The sequence below is a fragment of the Cynara cardunculus genome (genome assembly GCF_001531365.2).
Source record: "Cynara cardunculus var. scolymus isolate 2C chromosome LG 4, CcrdV1, whole genome shotgun sequence".
NCBI lineage: Eukaryota > Viridiplantae > Streptophyta > Magnoliopsida > Asterales > Asteraceae > Cynara > Cynara cardunculus.
In genome coordinates this window covers 15,552,947-15,564,009 of record NC_037531.1, presented here as the reverse complement: position 1 = coordinate 15,564,009, position 11,063 = coordinate 15,552,947, and the positions used below count along the sequence as shown (strand labels likewise).

The window sequence follows — 11,063 nt, the reverse complement described above, 5'->3', positions numbered from 1 at the left end:
CCCTTAATATGTACACCAATTTGTTATAATTATATTACAACTTCTAATTTCTTAAATAAATTAAAATACTATTAATGGGATATTAAAAAAATATTAAATTTTTTCACATACTAATATATTAATTATGAAATGCCTGAAGGTGTGTTCCATTCGACTTTAGATTTTAGCTTTCAAACAATATGTCTTTGGATGCTTTTTCACATAGATTCTATTTGTTGATTCTTGACTTTATAGTTTTCTATGTGTTTTTTTTTAAATAATTACTCTAACAACATATTAATATTCTTATTAATTTGATAATTCTCTTTGGTTCGATTCACGATTCTATTATATCGGATATGATAATTGTATGTGTCATGTTATCAATTTTTTAGAACATGATGTATATCTATAGTATATTATAAAGTATTTGACAAAAACTCTTAAAAACCATTTTTTATGCATAAAGTACTGTATATTGATGCATATTACTTAAAATTCAAAATTACAAGTAAAATATGCATAAATACTATTAAAGCTCGATGTTTGAATTCGTATAACTAACTGCGGATAAACATAATCAAATAGATGATAAACGTATCATTTTAAAATATAAAAAATCTAAAATATAGTTAGGATAATTATTGAATTCTAACAAAATAATTAATTATTATCTTTATAAGAAAAGTATATTATTAAATAAAATATAAATTACTTAGTTATTGTACCTAAATTAAATTATAATAAAATAATTGAATTAAAAAATTACATAAAAATGAGAAATTTTAAATAGTTAATTTGATACTAATAACGATATATGTTTGTCAAATTTTTATGATATCTTCAAATTTATATTTTATTCAAAAATAAAAACATCATTGCTTTCTCAAAATCACATAAAACCATACTATATCGACTGAAATAAAAAATAAAATATTAAATTAAGATGTATTTCGCTGCATTGTACGAGTACGTTTCTAGTAGTATAAAAACAATTGGAATGATTTATTAAACTAGAATTTGGAATCGTTTGTGTGTTTGATTTATAGGGTCTGGAACGGTATTCAATTTCCTCTTTATAAATCATTTTTTTAAAATTATAAAATTAGTTAAATTACGTATTTATTAATTGATTATTACAAAACAAATGTTTTTGACATATTTTAAAACGTTATTACAAACAAATCTTATGAAATCTCACAAAATACTGTCTATGCCACATGATTTCTATATCTTATGTTTATGGGATTTTATTGAAATCGCGAGATTTTAATTCCATACTTTCCTTTAAAAATACATAACGACTTCAAAAAAAATTTCCATGGTTATTTGTACACTAGTGAATAGTGATGGATCAAAATGGCTTGGGCTCTTGTATTAGTGGGTTTGCACCATGGGCCTTATGCTTTATGCCTTGGGCTTTCAAGTGGAACTAAGCCCATGGTTCTAATTATTATCAATTTTTTTACTTTTTATTGTTTTAAAACATATAAATATTATAAAAAAAAATTTAATTTTAATTTACCCATTTGTTTTATTAGCAATCATCACAAGATATTATGACCGTTATTTCTATACTATGAGGGATCTCGATCACATCGATAGATTGAGCGAAAAATGATCGTGGGTCAACTAGAGACAAAATATGTATGTAACGGGTCATTAGGATTTAGGTGGATGGTTTCGAAGTTTAGTGTCTGCAAGAAGTTCAATCCTCAACGAAATTGTAACTACCACATTGCAGTTGTTAAACACGAACTTTCACTTGTTCGTGCAAGTATACCACTTGAAGCTAACTCTGCTACGCCCTGGGAGCAATCATATTGATGGTTCAGCGTGCTCACGAGCCATAAGAACTATCTTTTATAAATATAATCTGATAAATACTTCCGCTTTTCATTTATAGTTAGTAAGAATTAGATGCATACGTCGACAAATGAGTCTGTTACAAGTGAAGTAATGAGTGGCTTTTGATTAATGTGTTTATTTTTTAGTTGACATTGACATGGATTGCTGACCATTTTCCCTCCTAATTTTGTTTAATGATTGGAAATGAAATATTTTTCTTCCATTTTCCGTTCAAGATGATGACGACGACGACGACGACGACGAAGACGACTTCCTGAGAAGAGGGAACGCAGTGTAGGAGATGAGAGAAAAATGGGTAAGGGATGGGAAAGGGGGAAATAGATATAAAAAAAGAGAGTTAAATACAGATTTGGTCCTGTGGTTTACATGAATTAACGAGTAAGGTCCCTGAAAGAAATTATTAATAAAGGACGTCGCTATAGTTTCATTTTTACAACGGATATGGTCCTTCCTCTAACTCATTCAATTAAGTTTTCGTTAGTGAGGGGGCATTTTTGTCTATTTACCTTCTTCTTTCCTTAACTTTAACTTTCAATAACAAATTTGGTCCCTCATACTACTTTTACTTTTGTAACATATTTGGTCCCTCAAACTAATTTACATTAATATAATAGATTTGGTCTCTCAAACAATTTCTTATTTTTATAACAGATTTAGTATTTCTCTCAACTTTCATTTTTAGGATTTGGTCTCTCCATTTAATCAATAAAACCTGGTTACACAAACATATATTTTCTAAATATAATCAGCTTGTCATTAAATATTTTATCTTTTCAGAAATATTACTATCATGAAATTCTTTAACTCAAATAAAACATAATTTTGATAAAAGAAAAATATTTCATCATCATCATCTTGAACCGGTTGGCATATTTTTAACTACTAGAAAGGTACTCGCGCAATGCAGTGAGATATATCTCGATTTCAATGTTTTATTTTACTTTTTTGGTCCTTGTCGATGTGATACTACACATTTATGTGATTTTGAGCAAGCAATAATGTTTTTCTTAATAAAATATAAATTTGATGATATCATAAAAATTAAAAAATATATATAAAAGTTATCATTTTTTTATGTTGTTTCTTTAATTCAATTTTTTCATTATAATTTAATTTAGGTAAAACGATGAAGTAATTTATTTTTGGTTTAATAATATAATTTTTATAAAGATAATAACTAAATATTCTTTTAGAACTCAATAATTATTCTAATTATATTTTATATTTAAAATGGAAACTTTATTCTGTATTTGATTATATTTATCTACAATTAGTTCCATGAATTCAAACATGGAGCTTAATAAGTTGTACTTTAGTTTTTAAGAATTCTTATCAAATGTTTTATAATATAGTATAGATATTTTCATCTCATACCTTATCACATTTTGAATAATTAATCTAATTCATTAAATATCTATAATAAAATCAAATATATTTTATAATAAAATACATTATTAAAAAAACTTTTGTCAAGACGATCAAAATGATATCAAAATATCGAATACCTAAAAAAATTTAAAAATCATGCAACATGTTAATCGTCTTTTATTTTTTAACGAACTCATTTTTTTAATGTTAAATAATTTTTGTTTTCAAAAAATATGACGTGAACTCTAAAATGACAAATTAAATGAGGAGCTTTTATAAAACATTTTAAATATATGATGGTAAATTATAATGTAATTGATGAAAAAGCTTTTGAAAAGACTTATTGGAGAAGATTTATAAAAATAAGTTTTTGATAAAAAAATATCAGTGAAAAGCTGATATGATAAAAGTAAAAATTTGTTCATGGATTTGTGGATGCTCTGTGAACTGATTAGGATTTTAGCAAATTCCAAATCACAAACAACAAATGGCGTCGGTGATCCCAAAAGTGAAATTAGGTTCACAAGGTCTAGTTGTTTCATCAAAGGGATTGGGTTGTTTGGGTATGTCAGAACATTACTATAATCTCTGGAAACCCGAACCCGATATGATCAAGCTCATTCCACCATGCCATTCACCTTCCTTGACACCTTCGGCTTCCACGGTCCTCACACCAACGAAGTTCTCGTCGACAAGGTAAGTAACGAGTTAATCGCTTGGTTTTGTTAGCTACGTAGTTTTTGAGTTTTGATTTGGGAAATCTGAACAGGCTTTGAAAGAAGAAGGACTGAGAGACAAATTTCAAATTGCTACCAAGTTTGGAATCCAATGGATCAACGGAAAGCAGGATATGTGCGGTGATCCGGCGTATGTTCGATCAGCTTGTGAAGCTAGCTTGAAGAGACTTGATATTGACTGTATTGATTTCTTCTACGTCCATCGAATTGACATTTGTGTCCCAGTTAAAGTCACGGGTTCGTCTCTTTGTGTTGAAATTTAGGCAAAACCAAAATCTACCATAACTAAATAAAGTTTGCTATTTATATAAATATCAAAACTAGTGGTTTTTTATGTGACCAAGTGTAATATAAAAAGATGGGAGAATTGAAGAAACTGATAGAAGAAGGCAAAGTGAAGTATATGGGATTATCAGAAGCATATGGTTCAACAATCAGAAGGGCTCACACTATTCATCCAATAACAGCAATACAAAACACAAGTTTTAATTAATGTTATTTTAGGGTAATCAAAACACGTTTGATTTGATTCCTCAGTTTTCCTTGTGGTATATGGAATTTTAAATATTTATCCTCAAATTCCATTTATTATTTTTTCTTTCTTTATTATATTTTATTAGTACACACACATACACACACATATATATATATATATATATACACACACACTTCTACATACATATAGTATATAGTATATATATGTTTTTAATTTAAATATTAAACAAATTTGATTAATTAATAAAAAATAAAATTAAAATGGAATATGAAATAGTGGGAGTAAAATACATTTAATAAACATAAAAATAGGTAGGTATAATAAAACTATTTTTCTTTCAAAACCTATTAAAATTCTTCAGATGGTAATTAAAATAAAATAAATAAAACTATTAATTATATGAGATTTCAACCTAAAATTTTGAAAAAATTATATCATTTACTTATTAAAATTATTCAATTTTTAATTATTATAGTTATAATAATTTTGCAAACATACGGTATAATTAATATGTGCGCACTCTAAAATTTATGATTTATAAAGAAATAATTATTGGGGTTAGAAATTTAAAGAGTAAACGAGATAAGGAATTATAGTGTCGATACTCGAAAAATATGATTTAATTACAATAAATAAAATCAATAAAATGGGAAAAGATATATTTTGAATTTAATTGATTTGAAAAAAGCATACAGAGAAAAACTAGAGGGACTAGTTCTGCCAAAAATGAGAAAATTAATTTGAAAATGATTAAGATTTGGAAAATCATTCCCAAATCACGTTTTTCATATTCAATGGCAGATTTGAAGCCCTGTATAATAGAGTTTTCGGCTGAAAATTTGTGGGATTGATCTCAAGGATGTAAGGGAGTAAACCTCTTTCAAGTTTCAAAATTTCATTAAGAAATGAGAGAGATATCGACTGTGGAGCGTCGTAGGGTCATTCCACACAAAAAGACGATTGGAGGTAAAATACTCGACCAAGATTGATGTATAATATATGGTTGGTTTTGTTTTTCAATTACCTTTCCAATGGTATAAGTTACACATTGAATGGTGGCTTGTAGATCTAGATTTTGGGCTAGAAGCCGCTTGTGGCGGTGGATCGATGGGATCCGATACCAAATCTCGACTTTCGAGTCGAATAATGAACCATAGGGGCTGTAAAATTGGATATGAGTGGGGATATTGTTATTTATAAAATTTTGTAAAAAGGTTGGTGAAAAACGGCCAAGAAACGATCTCAAACGAAGATCGTTCACGATAACCTCACCAAGGGTGCGATCGGGTTAGGCCGGGCGTCGAGTTGGGCGACTAACGTTGGACAAGGTTTTGGGCCAGGGCCGACTTGTCTTGGTCGAGTTCGGTTAAACTCGAGTCGTTTTAATAAAATTAATATTTATTAAAAAGAGATTTGAGACTAATTTATTTATGTGGATTAATCAAAATAAATCAAAATGTTTTGATTAAGTTGGTCTAGATTTAGACATCAAATTATAAAGGGTATTAATTAATTCAGTTCATACCTTTAAAATTATAAGAAATAATTCAATAACTTATTTGTGGAATCGGACGTTTTTAAAACGAGAATCGTATATAATTAAAGATTGGATTTAATACATCGTAATTTATTTTGGACATGAAACATTCAATTGGGGGGGGGGGGGTATATGGCGACGAGTAATGCTTCGGGTTGACTCGTTGACCATGTCAACCCAAGAGTTGACCCATTTGAATTTTGGATTGACTCTTTGGAAAAAAGTCAAGATTTTAATTATAACTTGTTTGTATTAACTTTGCCAAACGTACTTTTTATAGTGTTTAATAAAGAAAAATCCAATTTTTATGTTTTTTTGGGAAACTATGTATGGGTTTTCGGGCCAACTTATGCACACACGCTAATCCTTCGAGTGACCATGAATGGTTTGAAGTTATCGTAGGTGAACCTCCATGGCCACAAGAACTTTGGCAAGCTTGGATTTGAACCCCGAGGTAGATGATATTTTCCATTACATACCCCAAAGGCTTAACTAGTACGCAATAACCCAAGTGGTTTACTTTTTCGTATTTCATTAATGGATTAAGTGGGTTTTCACGTCTGAAGATCAATGATAGTGTGGTGGATTTTAATTGAACGGCACGTTATTGTTGAACAACTCAATTAATACAATTTCCTGTAACACTGGACTGAATCTTCATAAATTTAATTCATTAAAACAGAGTATATAGTACTATAAAAAACAGTACCACTCCCTTGGGAGTTAGTAGTTGGTGTGTTGGTAGGCTCCATGGTACCTATTTTTCCAAAGAGAGTTCTAATATATTGATGACTTGTACGTTATGATTATAGATTTAATTCAGAAAATACATTTAAGTTGATCTACTCAGTAAGATTTGAAATTGTATATTATAGAAAACTAGATGGGTACTCGCACAATGCAGCGAGATACATCTCGATTCTAGTGTATCATTTTTTTTGTCTTAGTCGATGTTATAACACGGTTTTTATGTGGTTTTAAGAAAGCAATAATGCTTTTATTTTCGAATAAAATATAAATATGAAGATATTATAAAAAATAAAAAATACTGATATTAGTAACAGACTAACTATTCAAAAATTTTCATTTTTTTTGTGTATTTCATTAATTTATTTTTGGTTTAATAATATAATTTCTATAAAGATAATAATTAACTATTTTGTTAGAAATCAATGATTATCCTAATTATATTTTATTTTTTTATATTTAAAATAAAATGTTTATCCAATATTTGATTATGTTTATCTGAAGTTAGTTATACGAATTCAAACAGTAAGCTTTAATAAGTTGTACTTACACACAATTTATTTGTAATCTTGAATTTTAAGTAATATGCATCAATAAATAGTACTTCATGCATAAAAAGTAGTTTTTAAGAGTTTTTGGTCAAATGCTTTATAATATAGTACAGATACATTTACGTTGATATATCAGCATCTCTTAAGGGTTGTGTTCCTCGGTTAAATGACTTAAAGTTTGCTTGATTAATATGAAAAGACGTTTTGTAGAAACAAATGGATTAATTCAACTGAAGGACTAGAAATCAGGATCACAGTGGAAAAAAAAACATTAGGGATGTCATATTTTAAAAGAATATGTTTCGAGCCGAAAAGGGTTTTTATAAGCTTGTGTCTTTTGAAAAACTAAACACCAGTTTGCATAAATATGTAAGCTACTGTCATAAATTGTAAGTTCTTGTTTAGTGGAATCGTTATTTATTTTATTATCAGTCTCAGTCAGCTTTCAATAGATCCCATGCTACCTGCAGTTAATAATTGGACAAACTTAAAATGGTTTGGATGAGTTTAAACTGCTAATGCAATAATTTTAAAATTTTATCATATTCTTATATATGCAAAATGATTCGGTTTCTTGTTAAATTAAAATCACAACTTTGTTAACATTATACGTAATGTTATCAAACAAGACATCGGTTTTGACTTTTCATACGTTGCATAATAGATGATAATAGTTGATAATGAAACCAGATAATATATGTAAAGGCGAAACGTTGCATAATAGATGATAATCGTTGATAGCGAAACCAGATAATATATGTAAAGACGGGTATTTGATTTCACTCCCCAAAGCTAACATGAAAAATCATAAGATGGTTTAGATTTTAACAATAACGATACTATTAACCGATTTACATATATCAAAAATAACAAGTGACGATATTAGATTTCACTCCCCATTGTTGTAAGTGTATTCAAACACGTTTATTTAATTGTATATCGTATTAAATTTTGTATATTTATAAATTCATCATACAATTTCTTAATTTACAAAACTTATTTTATAAACGTCAAAGGGCCAATGGCCAAACAACATTCGAGTCACCAGTGAAATCCAATATTTTTGGAGGCTGGTAGTTGCGTGTAAATTTAGGGGGTGTTTGGGATTGCTTATAAAAACAACTTATTGACTTATTCCGATGTGGTACCAGTAATAAGCACTTTTAAGTGTTTGGATAAACAACTTATACCGGTGCCAAACCGGTAATAAGTTGTTTTTGAAAAAGTTAAATCATTCTAATTTATAATAAGTTGATAAACACTTTTGTAGAAAAACATAAGTTGTTTCAAATAAGCAATCCCTTAGTCGTATACAGATATGGTTCAAGATCATATAAAAACCTTTTATATGTTAGAAACTCTATAAATAAATATTGATAAATACAGTTTTAATTTTCATAACTATTTTATTAATTATATTAATTACCTTATCAATCGTTTCCTAAAAAAACCCTCGCCTTTTGGTTTGATTTTGAACTTCATCAATGAAAGAAACATGGGTTGATGTGTGTTGTTTTGATAATGCAATATTGTTTTACCAATGAAATAACATATTGGGTTGATCTGTTTTGATAATACAATGTTGTTTTACTAGCGAAACAACGCAACTGATTGATCTTTCTTTTAGTATAATGCCTTTTTACCAACGAAACATTACATCAATCGGATGATTTCAAATAGGAAAATTGTGTTTTTTAGAAAACCGTTAATAAAATAGTTAATATAATTAAAAAGATAATTATGAAATTTAAAATATATACGATAAATCAGGGACAGATGTATATGGATCAAAAACTTTCAGAAATTGTTGTTTTTGTATTATTAGAAGGATACTCGCGCAATACAGCGAAATACATCTTGTTTTTAATGTTTCGTTTTATTTGTCTCTATCGGTGTTATAATACGGTTTTATATGGTTTTGAAAGAGTGATAATTTTTTATTTTTGAATAAAATATAAATTTAAAAATATCATAAAAATTTGAAAAAATATATTTCGATATTAGTATCATATTAATTATTTAAAAGTTCTCATTTTCATGATAATATCTTTAATTCATTTTTTATTATAATTTAATTTAAATCTAATAACGAAATTTATTTGTTATTTAATAATATAATTTTTTATAAAAATAGTAATTAAGTACTCTGTTAAAACTCAATGATTATCCTAATTATATGTTAGGTTTTTTATATTTAAAATGAGATGTTTATTCAATATTTAATTATGTTTATCTGCAGTTAGTTACACGAATTCAAACATGAAAGTTTAATAAGTTGTACTTATACACAATCCACTTGTAATCTTGAATTTTAAGTAATATGCATCAATAAAAAATACTTTATGCATAAAAAACGATTTTTAATAAATTTTGTCAAATTTTTATAATATAGTATGGATAAATTGTAGTTTATATAAACATACATATTATTTTGACAACCAAAAAAAAGGTTTTGAGTGAAAAAAAATTAATCCAATTTTAAATGCTAAGTTTTATTTTGTGTTCGAAATTAATTTGAACTCGAAAATTATGATTAAGCTCGAACTTGAGATAAGCATACTCGAACTTAAGCAACTCCTTAAAAATCTTGAACCATTAACCCTCCAGGTGGTCGTCCTGAAATTAATCGGTTCACATAACGAGTTGGATATTCAGGTTAATATATATATATATATATATATATTATAAAATATTTGTCAAAAACTCTTAAAAACCATTTTTTATGCATAAAGTAGTGTATATTGATGCATATTACTTAAAATTCAAGATTACAAGTAGTTATGCATAAGTGCAACTTATTAAAGCTCCATGTTTGAATTCGTATAACTAACTTTGGATAAACATAATCAAATAGAGGATAAACATCTCATTTTAAAATATAAAAGATCTAAAATATAATTAGTATAATTATCGAGTTCTAACAAAATAATTAATTATTATCTTTATAATAAAATTATATTATTAAACCAAATATAAATTACTTCGTTATTGAACCTTAAATTATAATAAAATTACACAAAAAATATGAATTTTAAATAGTTAATTTGATATTAATATCGATATATTTTTGTCAAATTTTTATGATATCTTCAAATTTATATTTTATTAAAAAATAAAAACATCATTGTTTTTTCAAAATCACATAAAACCATACTATAATATCGACTGAGATAAATAATAAAATGAAATATTAAAATAAAGATATATCTCGCTGAATTACGCGAGTACTATCCTAGTATATATTTATTTATGTGAATTTAAGTATTTTAGATATATTTTCTATCAAGTATGGTGTGTGCCAACAGCCAACTTCTAAAACAAGAAAAAGGAACCGACAAAAAAAGCTTCGCGTAACCGCGTATCAAAGGCTTAAAAACCGTAGCTTCATCATCGGTAAGTGACGAACATCCAGGAGCCAACTACCATTTGACGCGTGTATATATGATGATTTTAGGAGTCCCAGAAGTAAGACAAATGATTGGTCCTTCATCTTCAATTTTACACCAAGCTGTCACCCATCATAGCGTACAAGTTTCTTATGGACAGATCTGTGGTACTTAGTTTCAACGCACAAATCAGCTGACAACATACGACAAAACTCATTATTTTATTTTATTTTATTTTCTTGTACGTATTCGAAAAGGGGTGGCTAATGACACCCCTATCATGTGCTAATGGCACCTCTAAGTAGCTTTTCATCATTTATGTTTTATGATTTTTTGTGTTTTTTTGTTTTTTTGTGATTATTACTTTTTATTTTATTATTAATTAAAGAAAAT

The 11,063-nt window shown here is 27.3% G+C and overlaps 1 pseudogene; it reads left to right on the top strand.

Moving 5' to 3' along the window:
- The first annotated feature begins 3,703 nt into the window (after positions 1-3,703).
- On the top strand, positions 3,704-4,446 carry LOC112510919 (annotated as a pseudogene).
- The last annotated feature ends 6,617 nt before the right edge of the window (positions 4,447-11,063 follow it).